This window comes from Heteronotia binoei, chromosome 9 (assembly GCF_032191835.1).
Source record: "Heteronotia binoei isolate CCM8104 ecotype False Entrance Well chromosome 9, APGP_CSIRO_Hbin_v1, whole genome shotgun sequence".
Taxonomy (NCBI): Eukaryota; Metazoa; Chordata; class Lepidosauria; order Squamata; family Gekkonidae; genus Heteronotia; species Heteronotia binoei.
In genome coordinates, this window is record NC_083231.1 from 118,570,636 (window position 1) to 118,579,806 (window position 9,171).

Consider the following 9,171-nt stretch of genomic DNA (forward strand, 5'->3'; position numbering starts at 1 on the left):
GTAGAACAATCACGGTGGAAATAAGCAGAGAGCCTCGTCTGCTATTACAAGCGACGGTGAACGGTGGGTTTAAATAAGTGAGAAATGAGAAATCCAGAGAGCTGAGTCCCTATTAGGAGGCTCTTATGCAAATAAATGCATTGACTCTGTTTCTTTCTTTCCCTGCCACCGTGTACACCTTCCCTGCCGCTGTTTACACCATAAATTGAACATGAACATATGAACCTATGAAGCTGCCTTATATTGAATCAGACCCTGGGTCCATCAAAGTCAGTATTGTCTTCTCAGACTGGCAGCAGCTCTCCAGGGTCTCCAGCTGAGGTTTTTCACACCTATTTGCCTGGACCCTTTTTAGTTGGAGATGCCGGGGATTGAACCTGGGACCTTGTGCTTACCAAGCAGATGCTCTACCACTGAGCCACCGTCCCTCCCCTTAGACATATGAACATATGAAGCTGCCTTCTACTGAATCAGACCCTCGGTCCATCAAAGTCAGTCTTGTCTTCTCAGACTGGCAGCGGCTCTCCAGGGTCTCAAATTGATGTTTTTCACACCTATTTGCCTGGACCCTTTTTTGGAGATGCCGGGGATTGAACCTGGGACCTTCTGCTTCCCAAGCAGATGCTCTACCACTGAGCCACCATCCCTCCCCGAATTCTTTGGAGGAAGAATCTGTCCCTCTTTCCCCCCATGACACACCACCGCACTCATGTTATTCTATACATTGTCAATAAAATCTCTTGTATTTAGCAAAAAATAAAAAAAATTAAACAAAGTAGACAAATCACACCAGTAGGAACCAGTGGTCAGGGAAATTCCCTTTAGATGCAGAGGTTCAAAGGAAGATTTTTTTTTCCTCTTGCAGTTTACAGTTCCAACATGGACATAGAATCATAGAGCTGGAAGGGACCTCCAGGGTCATCCAGTCCAACCCCCTGCACCATGCAGGAAACTCACAAACACCTCCCCCTAAATTCACAGGATCTTCATTGCTGTCAGATGGCTGTCTAGCCTCTGTTTCAAAACCTCCAAGGAAGGAGAGCCCACCACCTTCCAAGGAAGCCTGTTCCACTGAGGAATCGCTCTAATGGTCAGGAATTTCTTCCTAATGTTGAGCCGGATTTTGATTTAATTTCCACCCATTGGTTCTGGTCCCACCTTCCGGGGCCACAGAAAACAATTCCACACCATCCTCTCGATGACAGCCCTTCAAGGACTTGAAGATGGTGATCCTATCACCTCTCAGCCGCCTCCTCTCCAGGCTAAACATCCCCAGCTCCTTCAACCTTTCCTACTAGGACTTGGTCTCCACACCCCTCACCATCTTTGTCGCCCTCCTCTGGACCCGTTCCAGATTGTCTGATCTTTTGTCTGATGCAAAAGCCAGCGAGGAGTTAGTTTCTTTTATTTTAAAAAAGAGTTGTGGGGAGTTCTTGCGGGGGTCAGATCAGAAGACTTCCAACAGCTGGGAAGAATTGTAGCCCCCCCTCCACCTTGGAACAGTAGACCTTCCACTCACCAAACCAGCACCTGAATCTCAGTAGCCCATGACCGATGCAACCTTTTTTTCCAAGCTGCAAACCGGGCACATGGAGAGTATCCATGTGCCGCAACCCACAGAACCAGTACAGCCACGGGAATGGTTGCATGAACATATATATGAACGTATGAAGCTGCCTTCTACTGAATCAGACCCTCAGTCTATCAAAGTCAGTCTTGTCTACTCAGACTGGCAGCGGCTCTCCAGGGTCTCAAGCTGAGTTTTTTCACGCCTATTTGCCTGGACCCTTTTTAGTTGGAGATGCCGGGGATTGAACCTGGGACCTTCTGCATGTCTACACGCAGCACCACCCCAGTTCCTTCCAGAGCTCTTAGCCTGAGCCGGACCATTCAGCTCCAACCACTCTTTTTCAGAGAGAATTACGGTACTTAAAAGACATATTTTTAAAAACAAAACAAAACAAAACAAAAACCCAACCCAGCTCTTTCTCCCCCTTAAAAGGATTCAGCAACGAATGCCAAGGCAGGCAGCAAAAAAGGAGCCCAACTTCTCCATTTCCCCAGATAAGCTGGCATTTGCGTAGGACCGCGGTGGCTAAACTTGCTTAACGTAAGAGCCACATAGAATAAACATCCGATGTTTGAGAGCCACAAGACGTGAGCATCAGATGCCTGAGGACTGGGATGGAGGGAGGGAGGAAGGAAGGAAAATAGATGGTGAGGGAGAGGTGGAAAGAAAGCAACTTTACCTTGAAATGCATTCTCCAAGCTGCCGGCTGCCTTGGTTTGGAGAAGTGATTTAAAGAAAGAAATCCCTTCTCCAAGCCAGCCAATGGGGCAGTGGGAGCTTCAAGAGCCACCCGATATGTGTGAAAGAGCCAAATGTGGCTCCCGAGCCACGGTTTGGCCACCCCTGGTGTAGGAGATAATTTTAATGGTTGCCCAAATGGGATTTTTTTTTTAATCACCGATGTTTTAACCGGTTGGCTGCCCTGGTGGCCCATGAGAGGGCAGAAAGGAAGGAGACGCGTTTTGCAAAATGAAACGAAATAAAATTAAAGATGCTGGGCGCCCCGACCGGTGTGCCCTCTAAGCTGAGCCCGCGCACAGCTTTTTAGCCTCCAGCTCACCCATTTCTGCCTTCGCTCAGGAAGGAGGACCCCAGAAGTGCACGAATGGATGCAGCCACTTCCCACTTGAACGCCAGCAGCTCGCAACCGTAATACGAATAGCTCACAAAGTAGAATTTGTGCTCCCAAGGCTTGGCAGCTGAGAGGGAACGCTGGTGCCAACCAACTTCAGGGGACCCGAAGAGGTTTTCGAGGCAAGAGAGGGGGAAAGGGGGGAGTCGCCATTGCCTGCCTCGGCATAGCAACCCTGGGCTTCCTTGGGGGAGGGGGGCCCCCTGTTCCAGTCCTAGCCCGTGCCAACCCTGCTTAGCTCCTTAGGGCCATCCCATAGGCGCAGGGGTGGCCGACGGTAGCTCTCCAGATGCTTTTTGCCTACAACTCCCATCAGCCCCAGCCGGCATGGCCAATGCCTGGGGCTGATGGGAGTTGTAGGCAAAAAAACATCTGGAGAGCTACCCTTGGCCACCCCTGCCATAGGGTTATGGAGGCAAGAAAGGGAGAAAGGCGGTTGGCCGTTGCCTGCCTCTGCGTAGCGACCCCAGACTGCTTGGGGGGGGGGGGGGTCTCCCTTTCATCCAAATCCTAGCTGGGGGTCGACCCTGCCCAGATCTGACAGAAGCAGCCGGAGAGCCACAACCCGCTGCTTCTTGTTTTCTGTGGCCCTAGAATCGTTTTCTGTGGCCCCGGAAGGTCGAACCAGAACCAATGGGTTGAAATTAAATCAAAAGAGTTTGATTAGGAAGAACTTCCTGACCGTTAGAGCGGTTCCTCAGTGGAACAGGCTTCCTCGGGAGGTGGGGGGTTCTCCTTCCTTGGAGGTTTTTCAACAGAGGCTAGATGGCCACCTGACAGCAATGAAGGTCCTGTAAATTTAGGGGGAGGGGACTAGATGACCCTGGAGGTTGGATGACCCTGTAGGGGGTTGGACTAGATGACCCTGGAGGTCCCTTCCAACTCTATGATTCTATCATCTCCATCTTCAAGGGCTGTCCTCTAGAGGATGGTGTGGAATTGTTTTCTGCGGCCCCAGAGGTTGAAATTAAATCCAAAGAGTTTCCAGCTCAACATTAAGAAGAACTCCCTGACCGTTAGAGCGATTCCTCAGTGGAAAAGGCTTCCTCCTCGGGAGGTGGTGGGCTCTCCTTCCTTGGAGGTTTTTCAACAGAGGCAAAAGATGGCCATCTGATAGCAATGAAGATCCTGTGAGTTTAGGGGGAGGGGTTTGTCAATTTCCTGCATTGTGCAGGGGGTTGGACTAGATGACCCTGGAGGTCCCTTCCAACTCAGGAGGTGATGGGCTCTCCTTCCTTGGAGGTTTTGAAACAGAGGCTAGACGGCCATCTGGCAGCAATGAAGATCCTGTGAGTTTAGGGGGAGGGGTTTGTCAGTTTCCTGCATTGTGCAGGGGGTTGGACTAGATGACCCTGGAGGTCCCTTCCAACTCAGGAGGTGATGGGCTCTCCTTCCTTGGAGGTTTTGAAACAGAGGCTAGACGGCCATCTGACAGCAATGAAGATCCTGTGAGTTTAGGGGGAGGGGTTTGTCAGTTTCCTGCATTGTGCAGGGGGTTGGACTAGATGACCCTGGAGGTCCCTTCCAACTCAGGAGGTGATGGGCTCTCCTTCCTTGGAGGTTTTGAAACAGAGGCTAGACGGCCATCTGACAGCAATGAAGATCCTGTGAGTTTAGGGGGAGGGGTTTGTCAATTTCCTGCATTGTGCAGGGGGTTGGACTAGATGACCCTGGAGGTCCCTTCCAACTCAGGAGGTGATGGGCTCTCCTTCCTTGGAGGTTTTGAAACAGAGGCTAGACGGCCATCTGACAGCAATGAAGATCCTGTGAGTTTAGGGGGAGGGGTTTGTCAGTTTCCTGCATTGTGCAGGGGGTTGGACTAGATGACCCTGGAGGTCCCTTCCAACTCAGGAGGTGATGGGCTCTCCTTCCTTGGAGGTTTTGAAACAGAGGCTAGACGGCCATCTGGCAGCAATGAAGATCCTGTGAGTTTAGGGGGAGGGGGTTGTCAGTTTCCTGCATTGTGCAGGGGGTTGGACTAGATGACCCTGGAGGTCCCTTCCAACTCAGAGGAGGTGGTGGGGTCTCCTTCCTTGGAGGTTTTGAAACAGAGGCTAGACGGCCATCTGGCAGCAATGAAGATCCTGTGAGTTTAGGGGGAGGGGTTTGTCAATTTCCTGCATTGTGCAGGGGGTTGGACTAGATGACCCTAGAGGTCCCTCGCAACTCTATGATTCTATGACACCCCCCCCCCCCCCAAAAAAGGAGCAGGAACTCCCCTCCCCGCGCCTTACCTGGCGGGCAGCCGAAGCGCAGGTGCCAGCAGGAGATGCCCGGGCTCCGTTCCCTAGAGCTGCGCATCTTCTAGAGTCCGGGTTTTAGGGCTGGACTTTCAAGGGTCTCTCTGGACGCAGGAGCCGCTCCATTCCGCGGGCTGGACGCTGCGAGGATAGCCCAGCCCGCAGAAGGGGAGGAGATGGAGGAGGCAACTCCGGAGAGGGCACCCCAAGAGGGAGAGAGGCGCTGGCTGCTGGGGCTTGGCGCTTGGAGAGCTGGGCAGCCGTCTGGGGTCTCTCCTGCTCGGCTCGGCGCCTCCCCTCCTCGCCAGCAGCGAGGTCTCCTCCTCCTCCTCTCTCTCAGCTCGGAGGCAGGCGGCTCCGGAACTCCGGCAAGGCTGCAGCTAGGGGGGAAATCTCTCCTGCGCTCCCCAGGCGCGCCCAGCCCGGCGCGCCGAGCCAGCGCGGCGCCAACGACCGCCCCGCGAGGTAGGCTCAAGCAGGGGTCGGGTTGCCAAGTCCAATTCAAGAAATCTCTGGGGACTTTGGGGGGTGGAGCCAGGAGACTTTGGGGGTAGAGCCAGGAGGCTTTGGGGTGGAGCCAGGAGACATTGGGGGCGGAGCCAGGAGCAAGGGCGTGACAAGCACGACTGAACGCCCAAGCGAGTTCTGGCCATCACATTAAAAGGGACCGCACACCTTTTTAAATGCCTTCCCTCCATAGGAAATAATGAAGGATAGGGGCACCTTCTTTTGGGGCTTAAAGAATTGGACCCCCTGATCCAATCTTTTTGAAACTTGGGGGGTATTTTAGGGAGAGGCACTGGATGCTATGCTGAAAATTTGGTACATCTACCTCAAAAGACAGCCCCCCCCCAGAGCCCCAGATACCCGCAGATGAATTCTCCATTATTTCCTATGGGAATCGGTCTCCAAAGGGAACAATGGAGTGCCCAGCAGACATTCCCCCCCCCAGCTTTCTGATGACCCTGAAGTGGGGGGAGAGCCTCCAAACCGGGGGGATCCCCCGCCCACACCTGGGGATTGGCAACCCTAAGCAGGGGGACAAGGCAGGAGCTCGTGATGAAAGAAAAGGGGAGCCAGAGCATGTGCAGAATCCCTTCCTGGGCTGCAAGAAGCCTGCTCGCTGGTTGGGGGCTCTCTGCTCCAGCAGCAGGTTCGTGTTGAGAGGCTAGATGGCCCCTCTCCCGGGCCCTCCTACAAAGACAACCTGACCAGGTGAGAGTGCGGGACTAGGGATTTGGGAGACCTGGGTTTGAATCCTCCCACTGCCCTGGACCTGGGGTAGCCAAACTTAATGTAAAAGCCATAAAGAATAAACATCAGATGTTTGACAGCTACAAGGAAGGAAGGAAGGAAAATAGAGGGATGGAGAGAGGGAGGAAAATGGAGGGAGGGAGGAAGATGGAGAGAAGGGAGGAGGGGGGAGGGAAGGAAGTAAGGGAGGGAGGGAGGGAGGAAGGAAGGAAGGAAGGAAGGAAGGAAGGAAGGAAGGAAGGAAGATAGAGAGAGGGAGGGAGGGAGGGAGGAAGGAAGGAAGATGGGGAAAAGGAGGAGGGGGAGGGAAGGAAGGAAGGAAAATAGAGGGAGGGAGGGAGGGAGGAAGGAAGGAGGGAAGGAAGGAAGGAAGGAAGGAAGGAAGGAAGGAAGGAAGGAAGGAAGGAAGGAAGGAAGGAAGGAAGGAAGATGGGGAGAAGGAGGAGGGGGGAGGGAAGGAAGGAAAATAGAGGGATGGAGGGAGAAGGAAGGAAGGACTCTCAAATAACTGATGTTTATTCTGCATGGTTCTCGTGTTGAACAAGTTTGGCCACCCCTGCTATATAGTATTGGGCTCATATGAATTATTCTATATATGAAGTACACTGTAGAAATATTTGTATATATTAGATGGTCTTAGTTATTTTTGTTATCTTATACCATATAGCAGGGGTGGCTAAACTGTGGCTTGGGAGCCACATGTGGCTCTTTCACACATATTGTGTGACTCTTGAATCCCAACGCTGCCCTGTTGGCTGGCTTGGAGAAGGCATTTCTCTCTTTAAATCACTTCTCCTAGCCAAGTTCTTGACATCCAGGTAGTGTCTGGAGCTCTCCTGGAATTGCAACTCGTCTCCAAAAGATGGACATCAGTTCCCCAGGAGGAAATGGCTACTTTAGAGGATAGACTTTATGGCATTGTACCCTGTTGAGGTCCTTCCCCAAACCCTGCCCTCCCCACACCCAACTCTCCAGGTATTTCCCCCACCCCCAACTCTGGCAACCCTCAAGGGATCCTCACAATCTTCACCGTAAGGACCCAGAACTTCAACAATCTCTAATGTTTCAGAAGAGTTCGGATGTTCCGCAGCCCATATGGATGGATGAATCATACAATATATTTTAAAGAGCTATGAAAATGCACATCAGTAAACTGGGGATATTTTGGTGCCCACATCTTGCAATTACCTTCGGCTTTCCATCCTCGCATTCCCAAGCAAAACCAGCTATGAGCCAACAACTTTATACTTAATGGATGCATTTCAGGAGGAGACAAAAATGCCTGTCGCCGCCTTTGCTTGAACGCATTTTTCAGAAGAGATTAAAATCCTCTGCTTTTTTCCCCTCCTCTGATCTACTCATCGTTCAGCCATTTGATTAATTAATTAATTAAAACCATTTATTCGCAGCCTTTCCTCCTTACGGAGCTCAAGGCAGCTTGCAGTGTGGATAAAATGGATTGGATAAAATGAAAAAAACGTCAGAACCAAAATTTAAAATCGCTGCTGGGGGCTGCTGTGATTAACCAAATCCAGTCTCCAAATACTTAACCAAATACGGTCTCTAAATACTTAACCAAATACAGTCTCCAAATACTTAACCAAATACAGTCTCCAAATACTTAACCAAATACAGTCTCTAAATACTTAACCAAATACAGTCTCCAAATACTTAACCAAACCCAGTCCCTAAATACTTAACCAAATCCAGTCTCCAAATACTTAACCAAATCCAGTCTCTAAATACTTAACCAAATACAATCTCCAGTCTGTGGCCCGAAATGCTCCAAGTTGTCCATCTGCTTTGTTTTCTTGTTTGCTGGATGCTTAACAGCCAGCAGGCAGCAAGAAGGAGGGAGAGGCTGTGGTGCAGTGGAAGAGCTTTTGCTCGGCACACAGAAGGTCCCAGGTTCAATCCCTGGCATCTCCAGCTAAAAGGACCGGGTAGGAGGATAATGTGACAGAGCTTTGCAAGAGACCCTGGAGAGCTACTTCCAGTCTGAGTGGACAAGACTGGTGGATAGAACAAGGATCTGATAAAGAAGGAAGAAGATATTGAAGAAGATATTGGATTTATATCCTGCCCTCTGAATCTCAGAGCGGCTCACAATGTCCTTTACCTTTGTCCCATACAGCAGACACCCTGTGAGGCTGAGAGAGCTCTCCCCGAAGCTGCCCTTTCAAGGAATCAAACCCGGTTCTCCCAGATAAGAGTCCTCACGTTTAACCACTGCACTATTTCTAGGATAGAAAACCACCGCCTTCCCAAGATTGCCCTGTATGGCGAACTCTCCACCGGCCATCGAAATAGAGGGGCACCAAAGAAGAGGTACAAGGACTCCTTGAAGAAATCCCTTGGCACCTGTCGCATCAACCATCACCAGTGGTCTGACCTAGCCTCAGATCGCAAAGCATGGAGGCACACCATCCACCAGCCTGTCTCTTCCTTTGAGAACGCACGCATAGCTGGTCTTGAGGACAAAAGGAGATTGAGGAAGAATCGCACTGCTACAGCACCAACCCTAAATCAGACTTTTCCCTGCAGCCACTGTGGCCGGACCTGCCTGTCCCGCATTGGTCTTGTCAGCCACCAGCGAGCCTGCAGCAGACGTGGACTACTGCACCCTTCTTGGATCTTCGTTCGCGAAGCCAAGCCGAGAGAGAGACACTAAAGAAGAAGATGATGATGATATTGGATTTGACCCAGACAGAGAGTTCCAACAATACGCTGTGGCTAAGAGCCACTGATGGACCTCTGCTCCAGATGCTTATCCATTCCCCTCTTGAAGCTGGCTATGCTTGTAGCCACTGCCACCTCCTGTGGCAAGGAATTCCTTGTTAATCATCCTTTGAGTGAAGCAGGACTTCCTTTTATCCGTCCTAACCCGACTGCTCAGCAAATCCATTGAATGTCCACATGTTCTCGTATTGTGAGAAAGGGAGGAAAGAAGAGGATGAGAAGGAAGAAGAGACTGG